General features: G+C 44.0%; 1 protein-coding gene across 6 annotated transcripts in view; it reads left to right on the top strand.

Moving 5' to 3' along the window:
* Positions 1 to 21,533, top strand: part of LOC139551775 (ephrin-A5-like) — a 55,527-nt gene that overhangs the window by 22,065 nt on the left and 11,929 nt on the right. The window lies entirely within an intron of this gene.

The following is a 21,533-nucleotide window of genomic DNA, read 5'->3' as shown; positions in this document are numbered from 1 at the left end:
CACACACACACACACACACACACACACACACACACACACACACACACACACACACACACACACACACACACACACACACACAAACTGGGCGGCTCATGTGCCTCTTTTGTTACCTTAGATCAGAGGCAACACTCCCAAACAGCTCAATACATCATAGGGTGACGCTCTTTGAGAACACACGATACCTGGCAGTGTGTGGAAAGCCAGCCAGACAGCTGATATTGATAACAGCTGGGCTTCAATACAATGTGGCCAGAGCAGTGGCTTGATTGGTCCCGGCATTGACCTGTGGGTTCTAAGATAGTGCTGGTGGTGGGTCGTGTTGTGAGGCAGTTAGACCTCTGAATATTAGACTTCTGTCTTTGGTATTCTAGTGCTCTGACCAAGAGTTCTAGGGCACTGAGTTTTTCTCATTCAGTTCCTGTGGTCAGGAAAAACTTAGGACCATATTCTTGGTCAGGGCACTGGCTTATCAAACAGAGGTGTGTGCTATTCTGTGCATGTACGTTCCCCACCTGTCTCTAACATGTGAGGGCATGTTTTAACATGTGACCCGTTTAGAAACATTTTCTAACTACCTTATATGAATGAGACAGTGCCCAGCAGTCCACTGTCTTCAATCGACACTGAGAACAATGGCCCATGTGAGTCATTGACCACTCTCCTCTACTAATCACATTTGGTCACCAGAAGTCCTTGGAATGCCTCAGTGTGTGACATCATGTCATTGCTAGGACATTCCTGGGTGTCACCTCAGTTTAATCACCCTGAGATTTACTGTGGCCTGACCTTCTGGGGTTATTATGGGATGTGTGGAATTAGTCCGGGTCGATTCTTCAGAGTGCTGTGGGGTCAGGGTCAGGGTTAGGGCTACTGGTCATTTAAGGCTACTGCTATGTGCACATTCTCCATTTAGCTAATGGACCTCCTGCCATAACTACACTCAAACAGTCAGAGAAGAGTTATAGCTCCCATTGTCTTCATGTCTTTTTAAGTGGTGCTATTCCGGTCCTTAAGAGCTGCAGTGTATGCAGGCTTTTGTTTTATCCCAGCACTAAATCACCTGATTCAGCTAATTGTGATTAGACATGGTCTTCAATCTTGAAAACAATTAGTGTTACTATAAATCTGGGCTGGTGTGAAAGCGTTCACACAGTGTGGCCATTCACAACTGAAATTGCATTTCTTTTTAGCATGCATGTGACTCTTCTATCATTTTGCCCATCTAATACAGGCCAACTGTACATCGCCAGTCTCACAGGTTTAGGCCTCCATGGCTAAGTACAGTAGGCTATGCATAAGGCTAACATCTGTGATGCATTCCGCTCCCATTCAGACATGTGGAGGATCCTGTTAGTACAGCAGCAACTCAATAGCCGCTAGCTGACCCTTAACGGTATGGATTAGCAACGCCACGCTGGCTCATACATGAATACGATGTGTTGAGAGGATCTAACAGACTGGGCACTGGTGTGTGTGTGGCAGGTGTGGTGTGAAGCTGCCTGACACACACTCCCATTCACACACATGGTTTATATACTCAGAAAAACACACGCACGCAGGCATACACACACACACTGCACACACACACATGCGCGCGTGCACCCACACACACGCAAACACATGATGGTTCCGATCTGACAGATGGTTGGTTATGGATGGGCCGGGGTCCGTGTGCTGGCAAGCGGCCCAGTTATTAGAGGAATGGACAAAGGAGAGGGAGAGAGAGTGAAAGATAGAGATACAGAGAAAGCGAGAGAGAGACAGTGAAGGAAAAGTAGCCCTCTCGGGAGCCATTCGTCACTACAGGACCTGTTTATTCCATTGGAACAGAATCCTTAAGGAGAAATACGGCCAAGCCTGTACAATTGCACACAGTCCTGCTGCTTTCTAAGCTATGAGAGATAGGATCTTTAGGATTGCTTTGAGCACACCTGTGTGTGTGTGTATGGGAATACGTTTCCATGTATGCGGGGAAGGGCCCATCTGTGGCCCCCTTCTCCAAATGTGTCCACATGTGAATGTGTGACTGCGTGAGTGTTTGCAAACTGCAAGTGTGTGTGTGTGTGTGTGTGTGTGTGTGTGCGGGAAGTGTGTGTCGGGCTAGTCCGTCCCTTCTATCTCTGGGCCATTGTTTAGGAAGTGAATCCCCGGCAGACAGGGCAGAGACAGACGATGTGGCTGTGTGTCAATACTTACACTTCACTGTTTGGATAACGGATTACGAGGGATGAGAGGCAGAGATCGACTGAAATGGAATGAGAGCGGAGAGAGGGGGAGAGAGGGAGAGGGAGAGAGGGAAGGGAGTGTTCACTGCTCACTCACACGTAAACCAGTATAGAGGCTCGCTCCCTCTCTTTCCCCCTATGCTCTCTCTGTTAAAAGTTGGTTATCCAAGCTGAGGGTTATGATAGCATTTGGTCTTCTTGAAACAGCTGCCCTCTGTCTCGGGCACATGAAGAAGTGGAGGCATGGCTGTGTGTAGGGAGAGTGGGGGGTGAGGGCTCTGGCCTGGCTCTTAACCAGGCCTCTAATCCACCCGGGCATTCCCGCTCAGGGGAAGGTGTCCATTTGGAGAAGGGGGCTGTCAACATATAGAGATCTTCCATCCACCCCTGATCCCTCTCTCCCAGTAAGCCCTGTCGCTCTCTCCTATCCCTCTATTCCAAGCCTCCACAGACCACATTCCCACATTCCTCAGACAAAGCGGTTGGGAGCTGCTCTTCCTCCGGGCTCAGGGCTGATGGAACGGGGCTAAGGGCTGGGGAAGCGTGTGAGTTGAGGTGCGTTCCTAAAGCCCCCACTAAAGCTAAGATAAGGCATATTTCCCTTCCTCATGAGTGCCAGACAAAATTTGTTTCTGATCTGTTCCCTAGACTTGGCCTTGACAGCTCAGGGTATGCTACTGGAACCACTAAGAGACAGAGAAGAGAGAGGAAAGAGAGAGAGAGAGAACACTTTCTTTTGTGGGATATGAAGACATGCGTGACAGAATGGCTGTAACATATGGAATAGCATAACTCACTTTAATATACAATGAACACAAATGTAAACGCAACATGTAATGTGTTGGTCCCATGTTTCATGAGCTGATATAAAGTAACCCAGAAATGTTCCCTACGCACAAAAAGCTTATTTCTCAAAAATGTTGGCCACAAATTTGTTTACATCCCTGTTAGTGAGCATTTCTCCTTTGCCAAGATAGTTAATCCACCTGACAGGTGTGGCATATGAAGAAACTGATTAAACAGCATGATCATTACACAGGTGCACCTTGTGCTGGGGACAATTAAAGACCACTCACACAACACAATGCTAAAGATGTCTCAAGTTTTAAAGTAGCGTGCAATTGGTTTGCGTACTGCAGGAATGTTTAACCTCTCTAGGGTACGTGAGATGGTAGCGTCCCACCTCTTCAACAGCCAGTGAAACTGCAGGGCGCCAAATTCAAAACAACAGAAATCCCATAATTAAAATTCCTCAAACATACATGTATTTTACACCATTTTAAAGATACACTTGTTGTAAATCCAGCCACAGTGTCCGATTTCAAAAAGGCTTTACGACGAAAGCAAACCAAACGATTATGTTAGGTGAGTGCCTATTCACAGAATAACACAGCCATTTTTCCAGCCAAAGAGAGAATTCACAAAAAGCAGAAATATAGATAAAATTAATCACTAACCTTTGATGATCTTCATCAGATGACACTCATAGGACTTCATGTTTCACAATACATGTATGTTTTGTTCGGTAAAGTTCATATTTATATACAAAAGTCAGAGTTTACATTGGCGCCTTACGTTCAGAAGTTCCAAAACATCCTTTGATTTTGCAGAGAGCCACATCAATTTACAGGAATACTCATAATAAACATTGCTAAAAGATACAACTGTTATGCATGGAATTTTAGATGCACTTCTCCTTAATGCAACCGCTGTGTCAGATTTCAAAAAAACTTTACGGAAAAAGCAAACCATGCAATAATCTGAGTCGGCGCTCAGAGCCCAATCAAGACACAAATATATCCGCCATATTATGCAGTCAACAAAAGTCATAAATAGCATTATAAATCTTCACTTACCTTTGCTGATCTTCGTCGGAATGCACTCCCAGGACTCCCACTTCCACAAGAAATGTTCGTTTTGTTCAGTAATGTCCATCATTTATGTCCAAATAGCTACTTTTGTTTGCGCGTTTGGTAAACAAATCCAAAGTCACGAAGCGCGTTCACTAAAAGCAGACGAAATGTCAAAAAGTTCCGTAACAGTCAGTAGAAACATGTCAAACGATGTATTGCATCAATCTTTAGGATGTTTTTAACATAAATCTTCAATAATGTTCCAACCGGAGAATTCCATTGTCTTCAGAAGTGCGATGGAACAGAGCTCGCTCTCACGTGAACGCGCATGGTCAGCGCATGTTCAGGTCATGATAGACCTTACTCATTCCCCTCTCCTTCTGCCCCACTTCACAGTAGAAGCATCAGACAAGGTTCTAAAGACTGTTGACATCTAGTGGAAGCCTTAGGAAGTGCAACATTACCAATATCCCACTGTATCTTCAATAGGAGCTGAGTTGAAAATCGATCAACCTCAGATTTCCCACTTCCTGGTTGGATTTTTTCTCAGGTTTTTGCCTGCCATATGAGTTCTGTTATACTCACAGACATCATTCAAACAGTTTTCTATCCAGAGTGTTTTCTATCCAAATCTACTAATAATATGCATATTCTAGCTTTTATGGCTTTGTAGCAGGCCGTTTACTCTGGGCATGCTTTTCATCCGGACGTGAAAATACTGCCCCCTACCCCAAAGAAGTTAACAGAGCTGTTGCCAGATAATTCAATGTTCATTTATCTATCATAAGCAGCCTCCAATGTTGCTTTGGAGAATTTTGCAGTACGTCCAACCAGCCTCACAACCGCAGACTATGTGTAACCATGTCCTCACTAGGGTCTTGACCTGACTGCAATTCGGCATTGTAACCAACTTCAGTGGGTAAATGCTCACCTTCGATGGCCACTGGCACACTGGAGAAGTGTGCGCTTTACGGATTAATCCCGGTTTCAACTGTACCGGGCAGATGGCAGACAGCGTGTATGCCGTTGTGCGGGCAAGTGGTTAGCTGATGTCAATGCTGTGAACAGAGGCATGGTGGCGGTGGGGTTATGGTATGGGCAGGCATAATCTACGGAAAACAAACACAATTGCATTTAATCAATAGAAATTTAAATTTCCATTTAAAATGTTTGGGATGCTCTGGATCGACGTGTATGACAGCGTGTTCCAGTTCCCGCCAATATCCAGCAACTTCGCACAGCCATTGAAGAGGAGTGGGACAACATTCCACAGGCCACAATAAACAGCATGATCAACTCAATTCAAAGGAGATGTGTTGCGCTGCACGAGGCAAGTGGTGGTCACACCAGATACTGAATGGTTTCCACGCCCTTACTTTTTTTTACAGATATCTGTGACCAACAGATGCATATCTGTATTCCCAGTCATGTGAAGTCCATAGATTAGGGCCTATTTGAATTAGGGCCCAGTATAATATATTCCAATTGACTGATTTCCTTATATGAACTCTAACTGTAACTAAAATCTTTGAAATTGTTGCATTTATATTTTTGTTTAGTGTATCTACTGCTGTACATATCATTCTTAGTATATCTTTTTGGTGTATATATGCAAAGATTGCATTTGGATTGAGTTTGTGCACATTAATCAACGTTTCAGTAAAAGTGCCGGTTTTAGCCTGTTGGCAAATTTTCAACCACAGTCCCTGGGCAGGTTTTTACTGATACAGTGTTATTTAGTCCCTGGGCAGGTTTTTACTGATACAGTGTTATTTAGTCCCTGGGCAGGTTTTTACTGATACAGTGTTATTTAGTCCCTGGGCAGGTTTTTACTGATACAGTGTTATTTAGTCCCTGGGCAGGTTTTTACTGATACAGTGTTATTTAGTCCCTGGGCAGGTTTTTACTGATACAGTGTTATTTAGTCCCTGGGCAGGTTTTTACTGATACAGTGTTATTTAGTCCCTGGGCAGGTTTTTACTGATACAGTGTTATTTAGTCCCTGGGCAGGTTTTTACTGATACAGTGTTATTTAGTCCCTGGGCAGGTTTTTACTGATACAGTGTTATTTAGTCCCTGGGCAGGTTTTTACTGATACAGTGTTATTTAGTCCCTGGGCAGGTTTTTACTGATACAGTGTTATTTAGTCCCTGGGCAGGTTTTTACTGATACAGTGTTATTTAGTCCCTGGGCAGGTTTTTACTGATACAGTGTTATTTAGTCCCTGGGCAGGTTTTTACTGATACAGTGTTATTTAGTCCCTGGGCAGGTTTTTACTGATACAGTGTTATTTAGTCCCTGGGCAGGTTTTTACTGATACAGTGTTATTTAGTCCCTGGGCAGGTTTTTACTGATACAGTGTTATTTGAGTTGTTAATTGGATTTGTTCTGACATTTCTTGAGTTTAGGTTTTGATTATTTGTGAACTAGTAATAGAAAGCTTTTTGCTCACCCGCTTTATACCGTCTGTTAAACTGTGTACGCGACCAATAAACTTTGATTTGATTTGGAAGCCATCAATTCCATTGCTCTCACTCGTTTATCCATCTCTCCATTCCTTTATACCTTTATTCCTCTGTCCTCTGACCACACCATGTGTGCCCTTAACAGTGTCCATCTGCAGTGTCATGGCAACCTGAGCCTAAACAGTGACGCCCTGTGTGTTTCAGAAACCACCCGAGGGCGTTTAAGATCTCATTGAATGTAATATCATCCCGGAGTATACTGTAAACTGTCAACACCATCCACTCACCATAGTTATCTCACCACAGTTATCTCACCACAGCCCGACACCTCCCCATAATGTAGCCCCGGCACCGCGGGCGGGAGCCCACAAGTTTGTTTAGGAAATATTCACACCTGGATCTGTTACAGTGAAGCTTTGTTCTTTCTCTTTCCTCTGTCTTCCATCCCTCGGGGGGTTGGTGATAAAGCCAGAGCCGTGGATAAACCCAGGGTAGAGCAGGCTGGCTTAAACCTGGGCAGAGTATCCACAGCCTCCTGGTCTAATCTACTCTGTGTTATGACAACACACACATATCTAATCCTCATTCCTACAGTAACACTGACCAGCAACCCCGTCCTGACTTTGTTCAGGTAAACTGTCAGTCAGTTACAGTATAGTCACGGTGTCTCTGATCTCTGCTTGGGTTTACAGTCACTCTTGGATTGCAGTGGCTGTGGGTGTGGCAGTGCGCGTGTACGTACCTTTCGTGCATGCGCGTGTATGTGGATGTGGCAGCGTTTTACCAGTGTGTTAATGAGATGTGGTGCCAGCCTAACGGTGTCTCTGCTTTTCATCTCCGGTGTCAGATCCTGCAGGAGAGAGAGAGAGAGAAATAGGAGAGGGAGATGATGGTGGGAAAAAAAAGCCATTCGTGAACTAACACTTGCACATTACTTTTTCCCAGCTAGCTCTGACTTTGCTGATAGCTACTGTACTTTATTGAGGAAAAATGTACTTACTACGACTGTGATATGTGGTTGTCCCACAAGATGAATGCTCTAGCTGTAAGACGCTCTGGATAAGAGTGTCTGCTAAATGTAAAAATGTAAACAGAAGGCTCCATGTTTACTCCAAACAAGGCTCTCATTTACAGGGACATCCCCTTCATGAAGGGGAATCTGGGATGAAACACCACTCAACGTCTAAATTACAGACGCAACTTGGACACAAATATTCATCAGCATAGCTCAGGATACAGTAGATATACTGTACAGTCAGGGCTCCCCAACTGGTGGCCCGCTGAACAAATTTGGCCTACGGTGGTTTTATTTGGCCCCCCAATTTTTGGGTGGGCAAAAAAACATTAGCGTTGGACATAAAAGACTGCAAAAACACCAGGAAATCAGCTCCAAGTGATTTTAATTTATTATTCCCACACATAGTATTCCCACGCATAATAGAGAGACGTGATTGTGCAAAGGCTTATATAGGATCAGTCTCGCTCGCTTTTTCTTTCTTGTTTTCTATCTCTTTGCCTCTGCAATCGCATATGTAATATTTCAAACTTGCTTGAATAAAGTCCCTTGTCACATTTTTGGGATGATTAGTTGTTTTTGGTAAGATCTCTTCATTTTGCAACGTCTGTCAACGTTTCTTCCCCAACCTCTACCTCCCTATCTGTCTCTCCCTTTCTCCACTCCCTCGTGGTCTCCCTCTCTTCCAGAGTGATATTGGGCAGAGTGGACACAGCTGTTTTGTAACCCTTCACCAGGGTCTCTCTTTGCTCCTGGAATCCCCTAAACCCCTCTCCATTCCGCCTCTATTTGTACCAAGATCTGCTGAGAAAACAAGCCCATCCATAGAATCCCTACACACACACACACACACACACACACACACACACACACACACACACACACACACACACACACACACACACACACACACACACACACACACACACACACACACACACACACACACACACACACACACGAACACACACGAACACACACGAACACAGGATTCAATAAGGACTGCCTCAATCAATGAGACACATAATGGCTTCAGGGACTGACAGAGAGACAAAGAGAGCAAAAAGAAGGAAGGAGGAAAAAGGAATTGAGAGGAATGTAGATGTAAAGAACAGACTGAGTGAGACAGGGAAATGGATGTAGGTAGAAGAAAGGGATAATAAAAAGAGAAGGAAGAACAGTTGAGGCAATGTTACAAGAGAGAAGAGACAGAGAAGAGACACAGAGGCAGATGTTCATGTGTTTTAGAAGGTGAGAAAGGGGTGAGGAGGGATAAGGTAAAATCCCACTACTGTGGTCATTTGCACTCTCTTCACGTTCTGCCTGCCTGCCTGAGTGGAGAGCCTTACTCCAGATCTGTTAGGAGTTGGAAAGGGCACTGTTATTCTTCCAATTAAGCCCCAAACCAAACATGCCGTCTCAGTTTCAGCGCCTGCGTCCGTCTCTGTCCCCCCATCCAACCATCTGTCTTAATTCTGACAGCTTCGGCCCTGGACAGGAAGACACAGGTATGTAGGAAGATGCACCAGAGGCCTGTATGCTGTATACACACTGCCAGACGGGCCCAAATCAGGATTCATTTGGTGTAGGATTCACAGAACTGTGTATATAGCTAAAGAGTCCGACTGTCTTTGCCTGCAGGGTGTGTGTTCACGTGTGTGTCCGACCAGTGTGTATAGGTAACTGCCAAAATAAAGGAAACACCAACATAAAATATTTTCATAGGGCGTTGGGCCGCCACGGGCCACCAAAACAGCTTCAATGCTCTTTGGTATAGATTCTACAAGTGTCCGGAACTCTGTTAGAGGGATGTGAAACCATTCTTCCACAAGAAATTCAATAATTTGGTGTTTTGTTGATAGTGATGGAAAACGCTGTCTAAGGCGCTGCTCCAGAATCAATTGGGTTGAGATCTGCTGACTGAGACACACACACACACACACACAGACACAGAAACACACACACATTTGTATACATGACTCAGCATGATGGGATGTTAATTGCTTAATTAACTCAGAAAACCGCACCTGTGTGGAAGCACCTGCTATCAATGTACTTGGTATCCCTTATTTACTCAAGTGTTTCCTTCATTTTGGCTGTTACCTGTGTATGTGTGTGAGTCTACTGGGAGGGGCCGAGGCTGCCATAGTGTCCCCTCCTGTGTGTCCTCAAGGCAAGAGTTCTCAGCCGACGCCCCCCGCATGCTAACAGGCCTGTGAGAGGCTCTTCACACAACTCTAACACGCTCGAGGGCCAGAATTGCCTGGTGACAAGTGTGGAGGGAAAAGAGCCAGCAGGCACAGAGGAATGCAGCAAAGACTCCACTTTGTGTGTGGTTGTGTGTGTGTTCGTCTCTTTCTGAGTGTGGTGTTTAAATGGAATTGTACTGACTGATTGTTTGGTTTGCAGTACTGCTTGTTTGCGTTCAGCAGATTGGTCCCTCATCATTTACTTTGTATGACAAATTCTCTATTCCTCATTGTTGTGTGTGTGTGTGTGGTATCACTCCTGACCTGGGTGGGATCACTGAGGGAATTATGGGGATTAGTGTCTTTACCTGTGGTGAGAAAAGGCAACATCATCAGTCTACCTGTGACAGCCCTGACACAGTCCCAGGGTATGGTCTGCTGCCGTTGTAAAGCTATAACCATACCTCAGGGTTCCCCAACTGGTGGAGGCGGGCCGGAATTGGCCTGCTGGTGAGTTTATTTAGCCCCTGAGAAAAAATAATAAATAATATAAAAGACTGGAAAAACATTTTAATTTTGGAAATCTGTTCCAAAGTATTCCCGTGCAAAATAGAGCTGTATGTGTGATTGTACACACTACACACTAAGCAAGGATTGAAAGTATTATGTTTTATTCAAATGTTATATCTGTTTGGGCTTCTTGCAGTCAATTTGTAGTCTACAAATAATGTTTTCCAGCCCCCTGACCATCCGCTCAAGAAGAAACCGGCCCGCGGCTGAATCCAGTTGATCACACACAATCCATTAAAATAACACACACAATCCATTAAAATAACACACACAACACAGCCATCGTCCAACCCCTGACACATACAAACCATAACTCTTCAACACACAGTCACAGATCATGTTGAACCCCGTTATACACACATTAGACTTCCTCCTCCTACCTGCCCCCATTGGGTTGTCTCCCAGTAACACACCTCGGTCAGTAATCCCTCCTGTGAATAGAGTGGACCAGCAGAGTCTATTCTACCTGGCAGATCATCACTCACTGCTGTCTGCGAGAGAGGAGCTTTGTGAGGGAGGATTATGCTGGGTTAGGGTTACTAACAGGGTTAGGCTGGATTAGACATTAATGATGACCTCGTGACCTGTGGCTGTAGAGTTCGTTCTTCTTCTGGGGTATCAAATGTATAAAACTGCTATAGCTTTGAGCTCGAGCCAGAGATCTTCATGGTCAGGTCACATGATCAGGAAAAACTCATAGGCCTTCAAATTAGATATTGGGGTCTATTGATTGATCTTCCTCTTTTGAAACAATCATTATAGTTGACACAGTAGCCACCCTTTGACACACCCTATGCATCAGTATGACATGGATACAGCACAGATAGATGCCAGCAGTGCTGCTGAAAAGCCTCTATGTTTATGTACTTGGGTGTTGTTATAAGGATGAACACACTATCTACGACGTGTTGAGCACGTTAAGTGTGTATTGTGTGTTCCTGTGTGTGCAATGGGTGCCGTGTGTGTTCAGCCATGTGTTTTCAATGTGTATGTTGACTGACGTGGGTTCGCAGTGTTTTTATACCCTACCCACTCCCCCTTCCACACACACGTATGTGGACACACACACTCTATTTCATTGGTGGTCATGGATACTGTACGTTGGTCTTCGAGACCCTTGTTCTGAAGCTTTCTGCTACAGTTTTTAATGCATGTGACTGCCTACCTTGTGCCCCTGAAAGGAAGGACAGATGTGTATGCTAATAAAGTGACAGCTTTACACGGAAACGCGCAAACCTAAAGTAAGCCCCACCACCCTCTCTGACTCACAGAACAATCCAAGGGACACTCCACACAAGGCCCTTCTCTCCTGGATGAAACAGGGTTAGGGTCTCTTTTCAAACCACAAATCGATGCTAGAGTTTAAAGGCTTGTTTTATTTTCAGTCAAATTTACTTCAACCAAAATTTGACTTTTTTGTCCAACTTTTTTGTCCAGTGGGTTCCATGATTTTACCTGTGTTAGTCTATATTCCATTATGTGAAGAACATATAGAGCATATAGAACATGAAGAACATAAAGAACATATAGACCATATAGAACATGAAGAACATATATAATATATAGAACATACTGTATATAATGACTCCCGGGTGGCGCAGTGGTCTAGGGCACTGCATCGCAGTGCTAGCTGAGCCACCAGAGTCTCTGGGTTCACGCCCAGGCTGGGCTGGGTTTGCGCCCAGGCTCTGTCGCAGCCGGCCGCAACCGGGAGATCCGTGGGGCGACGCACAATTGGCATAGCGTCGTCCGGGTTAGGGAGGGTTTGGCCGGTAGGGATATCCTTGTCTCAGTATGTAAAAAATGTAATAAAATGTATGCACTCTACTGTAAGTCGCTCTGGATAAGAGCGTCTGCTAAATGACTAAAAATGTAAATAAATAATATATAGAACATGAAGAACATATAGAACATATAGAACATGAAGAACATATAGAACATGAAGAACATATAGAACATGAAGAACATATAGAACATATAGAACATGAAGAACATATAGAGCGTATAGAACATGAAGAACATATAATACATAGAGCATATAGAACATGAAGAACATATAGAACATGAAGAACAAATAGAATATGCAGAACATATAGCACATGAAGAACATATATAATATGAAGAACATACAGAACATGAAGAACAAATAAAACATATAGAATATGCAGAACATATAGAACAAATAGAACCTATAGAATATGCAGAACATGAAGAACAAATAGAATACGCAGAACATATAGAATATATAGAACATATAGAGCGTATAGAACATGAAGAACATATAATACATAGAGCATATAGAACATGAAGAACATATAGAACATGAAGAACATATAGAACATGAAGAACAAATAGAATATGCAGAACATATAGCACATGAAGAACATATATAATATGAAGAACATACAGAACATGAAGAACAAATAGATTATGTAGAACATATAGAATATAGCAGAACATATAGAACATTCAGAACATATGTAACCTATAAGACATATAGAACATACAGAACATGAAGAACAAATAGAATACGCAGAACATATAGAATATATAGAACATATAGAACATGAAGAACAAATAGAATATGCAGAACATATAGAACATGCAGAACATATATAATATATAAAACATATATAACATGAAGAACATATAGAACATGCAGAACATATAGAATATGCAGAACATATTGAACATGAAGAACAAATAGAACTTATAGAACATGCAGAACAAATAGAACACGCGGAACATATAGAATATGCAGAACATGAAGAACATGAAGAACAAATAGAATAAGCAGAACATATAGAACATGCAGAACAAATAGATTATGTAGAACATGCAGAACATATAGAATTTAATAGAACATATAGAACATTCAGAACATATATAATATATAAAACATATAGAACATACAGAACATATAGAACAAATAGAATATGCAGAACATATAGAACATGCAGAACATATAGAATATGCAGAACATGAAGAACATATAGAACATGCAGAACATATATAATATGCAGAACATGAAGAACATATGGAACATGCAGAACAAATAGAACTTATAGAACATGCAAATCATATAGAACATGAGGAACATATAGAACATATGGAACATGAAGAACAAATAGAATATGCAGAACATATGGAACATATAGAACATGAAGAACACATGGAACATGCAGAACAAATAGAACATGCAGAACATATAGAACATGCAGAACATATAGAACATGCAGAACATATAGAAAATGCAGAACATGAGGAACATATAAAACATGCAGAACATATAGAACATGCAGAACATATAGAACATATGGAACATGCAGAACAAATATAACTTATAGAACATGCAGAACATGAGGAACATATAGAACATGTAGAACATGCAGAATATATAGAACATGCAGAACATATAGAACATGCAGAACATATAGAACATGAAGAACATATAGAACACGAGGAACATATAGACCATGCAGAACATATAGAGCATGCAGAACATATAAAACATATGGAACATGCAGAACATATAGAACATGAGGAACATATAGAACATGTGGAACATATAACATATATAACATATAGAACATGCAGAACATATAGAACATATAGAACATGCAGAATATATAGAACATGTAGAACATATAGAACATGCAGAACATATAGAACATGAGGAACATATAGAATATACAGAACATATAGAACATGAAGAACATATAGAACATACAGAACATGAGGAACATACAGTATATAATATGCAGAACATGCAAAACATATAGAACATGCAGAACATAACATATAGAACATGCAGGACATATAGAACATGAGGAACATATAGAACATATATAGCATGAGGAACATATAGAACATGGGGAACAAGTAGAACATGTGGAACAAGTAGAACATGTAGGACATATAGAACATGAGGAACATATAGAATATGCAGAACATATAGAACATGAAGAACATATAGAACATGCAGAACATATAGAACATGAATAACATATAGAACATGCAGAACATTTAGAACATGCAGAACATATAGAATATGCAGAACATATAGAACATGCAGAACATATAGAACATACAGTGGGGAGAACAAGTATTTGATACACTGCCGATTTTGCAAGTTTTCCTACTTACAAAGCATGTAGAGGTCTGTAATTTTTATCATAGGTACACTTCAACTGTGGTAGAAGGCACGAATGGTTATGTGTCGAGATGATGACGTACAGGCTTTATGCACTTACTGTTTCAGGATCACTATGGTTACTTGGCAGTTAGGGTTTTAAGATGGGGTAGAGGTTAGCCAATAGCCATGACAGTGAGCGCCTGCAGCAGAGTGTTCTGTTCTGTCGGGCTGTAAAGTGAGCTGACAGTAAGGGTTAAGATGGCTGCAGCCTCCCTGCTCCTCTCTCCACATGGGGTAGATGAGGGACTAGCATGCCTGTCATTCACAAGGGGGGTGTATTTATGTACACACTACTGTGCTCCAGGCCTGCTGGAACTGCACAGCTCTCTTTCCTCTCCTGTCTCTCTCTCGCTTGCCCCTCTCTTTCTCTCTCTTACTTTGTCTCCCTCTATTTCTTTCTCTCTCTTGTCTCTCCCTCTCCCTCACTTGTTCTTCTCTCCTTTCTCCTTCCTCTATCTCTCTCTGCCTCACGCTTTATTGCTAACTCGCCTATCTCTCTCTCTCTCTCTCTCTCTCTCTCATTTTCCCTCCCTCTCTCTCTGAGGCAAGGACACTTAGTGACTGTGCGGAAGTGAGAGGAGAGGAAAGGTGGCGTTTGCACAGCAGGGTAGTATCTCCACTCCAATAACAATCACATCAAGTGGTGTGGTAAATGAGGTGGCCCATGGTTCAGTGTCTGGGGCTAATCACTACAGTCGGTTCACTAAAACACAGTGATAATGATTCAGCACACAGCCCTCCTTCTGCACTGGCAGCAGCACATAGCCAAAAAGCCTGCCCCCCACACACACACACACAAATAAATGCACTCGCGCATGCACATTCACACAGCTTTTTGTGTGGATGGGATGGGTATAGATGGAACCATGCCCAGATTAAATGAAGGCTCTTTAACCTGAACATGTGCTCAGCTCTGCCGTCCATGACGATACTGAGATGAGATCCAATCTGCTGGGCCAGGCTTAATAACACACATACACTGATCCAACACTGAGTGGATGGATGGTCTGAGGGAGACAGAGCATCTGTCTTACTGTACGTCTCTATTCCTCTGGCGTCGTACCTCAGACAGAGAAGTGTCTGACTCAATGTTCTTTGGAATGGAAACTGGCCTGTCATGAGGTGATCTATCAAAAGAAGCTATCTTGCTCTGTTATTACCTACTCTATCACCAGAAAGACACTGTACATCCCTGGACAAATATATAAACAGCCAGTGACATGTGGCTGTTTATATATTTGTTTCTTTTCTTTTAATGGTTAGTGTTAGGGCTGGGATTGGGAGAGCTGATCTGAAATCAGTTTTGAAGGACAGAGAGGGGAGGTTGAGTCAGTGTTGGCTTCAGCGAGGCCTGAGCAGGTGCTGTAGGGGCATATGACCAGCTGGTAAAGGGAATGTCTGGGCTGGTCCATCCATGACATCGGGGGTGGGCTGCTTTTGTCTGCTGGATCTTGGCCTGTGATTCAGGACTGGCTTTTGTTCCTGCTGTCCTTTGGCCTTGATCTCAGAACAATATGAGCTGCATCGCTAAACTTTCTGTGTGTGAGCTTTTGGCTAGGAAACTCTTTAATGGGACCACTGTGTGAATATTAGCTGTGGGTTGCCGTTTTATATAAATGTTACATTTGGATATAAAACTTGCCCTTTGAAAAGTCACAATGGCTGAGTTTGAGATGATGTTCTCCTGGAGTGGTATAGTATTGTCAATGTGGTCTACTAAGGTAGTTAGAGTGTATTTGATGAACCTGAAATGCTGCAGAAGTGGAACCGCCTCTTAAGGTGGTGTGTGTGGATGTGGAGGGATGTGTGGAGCTCTGGTTGTGGACTGATGGAGGAGGCTTTGACAGACAGGGGTCGGGGTGGGGCGGGGCGGGGGTGAAGAAAGGTGGGTTATGGGGCCTAGAGGGGTGCGATTGAGGGGGGCAGGTGTTGTGACTTGGAGCTGGCATGCCTGGCACTCTGAGGGGCGCTCTATGTTTAGCCCTTACATGATTTTACATGTGCTGTTTTTTCTGGGCCTGCTGCTGTTTGTTGACAGAACAGAATGGTTCCCCCTCAGTGGCGGCCGGACCACCCCCTCTTACACTCTAACAGGCATCTACCAACCCCTCTCTGGCTCTAAGTTACCCATGTTACATCTGACCTGAGCACATCCCTCTTTCCTTCCCTCTCCCATTCCCACTTTGCTCCTTCTTCCCACTTTTCTCATCTCTCCTTTTCGCCCTCTTTTTCGCCTTGCTTCTCTCTTTTCTGTTCTCCTCGTCTTTCGCCTTTCTGACTTTTCCCAACCTTGAACACAACAAATATCCAACAGCGTCATTTTGTTTTTTACCATCTTCCCACAGAACACTATTACTCAACTTAATCAATGTTACCCCACTGTGATATGGGTAAGACCTCACTAGTGGATGGCTGGTGGTGTGTGTGAACGCTGTGGAGCCTTGTCATGGGTGGGTGATTGAGTCCAGACGTTGTGTTTTTCTTCTCTCACCGCTATACAGGGTTGGTTTGGCCCAGGGCAGGGCGGGTTGGAGTTCCCTGGGGTGCAGTAAAGTGATAGGGCGGCGCGGGGGGTTCAAATCGCCCCTGGAGGGACGGGTCAAATGTCAAAACTCCAGCTCGGTGAGGGGGATCAGGGTCATGTTAGTCAAACACGGACTGAGGTAGACCCTTCCTGTATAACTCACAGATGCTTATACCATTACTTTGTGTCTGTGTATGTATGTATTCATTTGTGTGTGTGTGTGTGTGTGTGTGTGAGTTTGTGTTTAATGAGAGGGCTGGGCCACTCTGTTTGCTCTAAGCCTCATGGATCCACCATTTTAAACTTCCCCTTCCGTCCCTTAGCAGCCCCACCACCTACACAGCAGCTCCTAAGATGGACGACCCTGGAGTCATCCCCGTCACCTGGCTCAGACATTGGCCAAATACTGAGGCCCTAGATGAATAATGGTCTGTCAGTGACCTCTCACCCCTGGCCAGGCTCTTATGTGTCAGATTGATATCCTCCTGAGTGGAATGTCTGATAGTGATAGGGAGCATCTAGCCATCTAGACAGGCAATCTATTTGGAATCCAAGCTCATGCTCCATCATTGATGTTTCTGTTTTCTGTAGATCTAGGCGTCTGTTTCTATGATCTAGGGCTATATGTTACACCTGTTCTGTCCAAGGTGCTGAGTGTGCCATATTTAGTAGGGTTATTTTAACAAGGCTTGGGGCTTCTCCAGTTATGTGGCTTCTGAGCTAGATGGAGAACACCCTGAGATCTGTGTGTGTGTGTGTGTGTGTGTGTGTGTGTGTGTGTGTGTGTGTGTGTGTGTGTGTGTGTGTGTGTGTGTGTGTGTGTGTGTGTGTGTGTGTGTGTGTGTGTGTGTGTGTGTGTCCTTGAATTTGAGCACCCTATGCGTGTAAAAGAGGTAGAGCACAGCTCTGTCATAAGTCAGTGTGATGGCAACCAGTGTGAGGGTCTGCCGTGAGACCAGGGGTTTATGGTATGAGCTGTCAGCCCCTGGGGTTAAGCACTGAGTGAGTGATGGAGCCCTGCTGTGTCTTTGTGTGTGTGTGTGAGTGTGTGTGTGTGTGTGTGTGTGTGTGTGTGTGTGTGTGTGTGTGTGTGTGTGTGTGTGTGTGTGTGTGTGTGTGTGTGTGTGTGTGTGTGTGTGTGTGTGTGTGTGTGTGTGTGTGTGTGTGTGTGTGTGTGTGTGTGTGTGTGTGTGTGTGTGTGTGTGTGTGTGTGTGTTCAGTGACACTCACTCCATGCTGCCTATTTGACCCTTTGACCACCAGAATAGCATCATCATTCATTAACCTGTCCTGTACTGTGATTTAACTTCTTATGTTATTCAGGGTAAACCGCTTAGAATTACTGTAAACTTCTCTTTCTGTCTTTGTTTCTCTTCTTAGCGCTCTGGTTCTCACTCTCCTACTCTATATTCTGTCTATATTCTCTCTCTGTTGCTCTCATTGTACTATTCCTGCCATGTAGGACCTACCTCCCACGAACAGCAATGGGTTTACAATCTAAAACTCAGTTACTCTCGCCCTTGTCTGACAAGCTCAGACAAAACCTTTTGTTCCCAGGGAAATTTACCACAAAGAAAAGAGAGAAGTGTATTTTTTTTAAATAGTTTCTCTTTTCTCATCCATTTTTGCTGTCAACACCCAGTCGGACTCTGAACCCTGGCCGACAGCTCTCTCTCTCTCTCTCTCTCTCTCTCTCTCTCTCTCTCTCTCTCTCTCTCTCTCTCTCTCTCTCTCTCTCTCTCTCTCTCTCTCTCTCTCTCTCTCTCTCTCTCTCTCTCTCTCTCTCTCTCTCTCTCTCTCTTGCTCTCTCTCTCTCTCTCTGTGTTTGTCTGCACAGATGTGTGTGATCACTGATCAGTGGAGGTAATGATGTCTGAACCATGGCTGATGGTGCTGGTGGTGTTGCTGGCACAGGTTCCCAGTGCTATGAATGATGGGCCGGGTGGATGGGGGTCAGGTCCTCCTACCCTGAGGGAGAGGGGGAACACCAGGCAGAGGGAAAGATAGACTCCATATGGTGACATCAGAGCCCAGGGTCAAATGACCAGATGTATTAGCCTCTACCCTGTGGGGCCACAGTAGTGAAATGACCTACCTAAAGAGCTCCCCCTAGAGGTCAAGGATATGAACTACATACCGTGTGGGGTGTGTGCTTGTGCGAGTGTGTAGAACCCACAACAAATTTACATTTACATTTAAGTCATTTAGCAGACGCTCTTATCCAGAGCGACTTACAAATTGGTGTGTCAGGAGAATAGATATCAAGGAAATATTTTAAAACCCAAGCACAGAGACTGTGGTCTGTAATACACATTGCTTTAAGCTATGATTGTTGACTCATAGGTTTTCAATGGAAAACAATGTAATTATGTGAGAGACAGTGCAGTTGAACCTTGAAATGTTTGCTCCCATGACCATTTAGTTTGTATTTAGACAGTTGTTATAGTCCCATTATGTGGTTCGGGACAGGTCAGCAGTTTCATGTGGTCTGGGCAGGGAAAGTGTCTCCTCTTTTCTCCCATTGTTATAAAACCATTGGAATCTGACCTTGCTCTGACCCCACTGTAATCATGTGTTATAGAAAACACCAGGAAGGCTTTCTCTCTCTCTCCCTCCTCCTCTCCTCCTCTGAACCAGGGTGCAAACCATTCATTACCCGTGCTTGGTCACCTGAGCGAAAGAGAGCGGGAGAAAGAGAAGCAAAGATAGGATTAGAGGAGTAAAACGAAGGATTATCGTTATGAGTGTGCTTTGTTAAGAGTACTTGCCCCTGAATCAGACATGAGCCTGTCTAAGTGGGTGTGAGCCAATCAAGCGTAATTAATCCCAACACGATAGTGCTAGGATTTGGGTGTCTTTATTATTTTTTAACTCTATTGGCTCATCGCGTCACATGAACAACTGAATTAACAAATGAAGGTGTCGATTTCTTAATCATGTTGTCATCAGTTTTAAAGCCTGAGTTATTTACTTCCTTGTCTGCTACATTTATGTTCGTTGTAAGAGACTTTGTACACATCCTCATTTGTCATTGTTTTTGTGCAAACTCCCAAAAGAACTCTGAGAAAACGCTGATGTCCCAGTTGAGCTCTGTCTGTGCGTTGTGAAGCATTTCTCTAGCCTGAAGACATTCACAAAAAGATTGAAGACTCACACTCGAGGTGCTAATGAGTTTCAGACTGAGACATATGTCTCGGCATTATGGTTCAAGATTATGGCTCAGTGTGGATCGATATTGGGTACTATCACTCACAAGGAAGGCTCTCTCAGTGTATCTGTGGTGGGCATCCTCTCTAGGAGGGCCAGAGTAATCCTCTCTGCTGTCCCTGTTAGCTCGTCTGACGTAAATCTTCCGCTCGTCATGTTCAGAAAAGTGACCACTCCTCACCTCTCGGTCAGACGAAAATCTAGCGGAACTCTCTTCTCTAATTCGTGTTAATCTTTATGGCAGGTCCCAGGCCAGATTTGAGTGACAGTTAGGTGAGAGCATCTACATGTACACACAGGTTGACTTGAAAGGTAGCATTAAAAGCTTAAGGAGATGGACAGACCATGCTGACTATCCCACAGTGCCTCTGGCTGAGGAAGTGATACTTACTGGTGGCTTTCTGTGGTTTGGTTGCCCTCTGTCAGTTATGGTATCAGTGAACGCCTCTGAAACTGAGGCTGATGGAAGCCCTGCTGTGTTTGCCTGTAGCCACAGCACTCAGCTGGAGCATGAGAAACGTGGGCCTTTGAGAGAGAAAACAAGGCTTTGGTTTCATGTTTGACCAGGCTATAACTAGAGAGAAAACAAGGCTTTGGTTTGTGTTTGACCAGACTATAACTTGAGAGAAAATGATGAGAATCACACACATTGACACACTCTCACACATAATATAGGACACACATGGAATGCACACACACACACGCATGCACACACACACACACACACACACACACACACACACACACACACACACACACACACACACACACACACACACACACACACACACACACACACACACACACACACACACACACACACACACACACACACACACACACACACACACACACTCCTCTGTGGCCCACCCAACCCAGTAGTACAGTCACTAATCCTGCAGCACATTTGCAATCCGTATAATGACAACCTGATACCCCCAGCAGGTCCCAGCCAACACACACCACCCTTCATACGCCTCTTAAAGCCTGGAAATGTACGTGTCAGTGAGAACAGCTGCACTGCCGTCCAACGCAGGCTCCTCTCTCACCTGACCCTGAATCAGTTCTGAGTGGTCCTTTCCCCCCTGGAAAGGTTGTTAGGTGGGTGTAACATCTGCTCCTTGGCCTGTGAGTCGCAGTCCTTACTTGAGAAACCTCCCACAGAGCCAGAGTGAGTTCACCCGTATGGGATCATCAGTGCTCAGCATGCACAGACGCGGTCTCCAGCCTGTTCCCCCTGGCCCCAGTGTGTCAATGAACAGAGGTGGAGTATTGAAGACATCCACA

The sequence above is a fragment of the Salvelinus alpinus genome, chromosome 24, assembly GCF_045679555.1.
Source record: "Salvelinus alpinus chromosome 24, SLU_Salpinus.1, whole genome shotgun sequence".
In the NCBI taxonomy this organism is placed as follows: domain Eukaryota; kingdom Metazoa; phylum Chordata; class Actinopteri; order Salmoniformes; family Salmonidae; genus Salvelinus; species Salvelinus alpinus.
The sequence above is the reverse complement of the archived record's forward strand: the minus strand, read 5'-3'. Positions and strand labels throughout refer to the sequence as shown.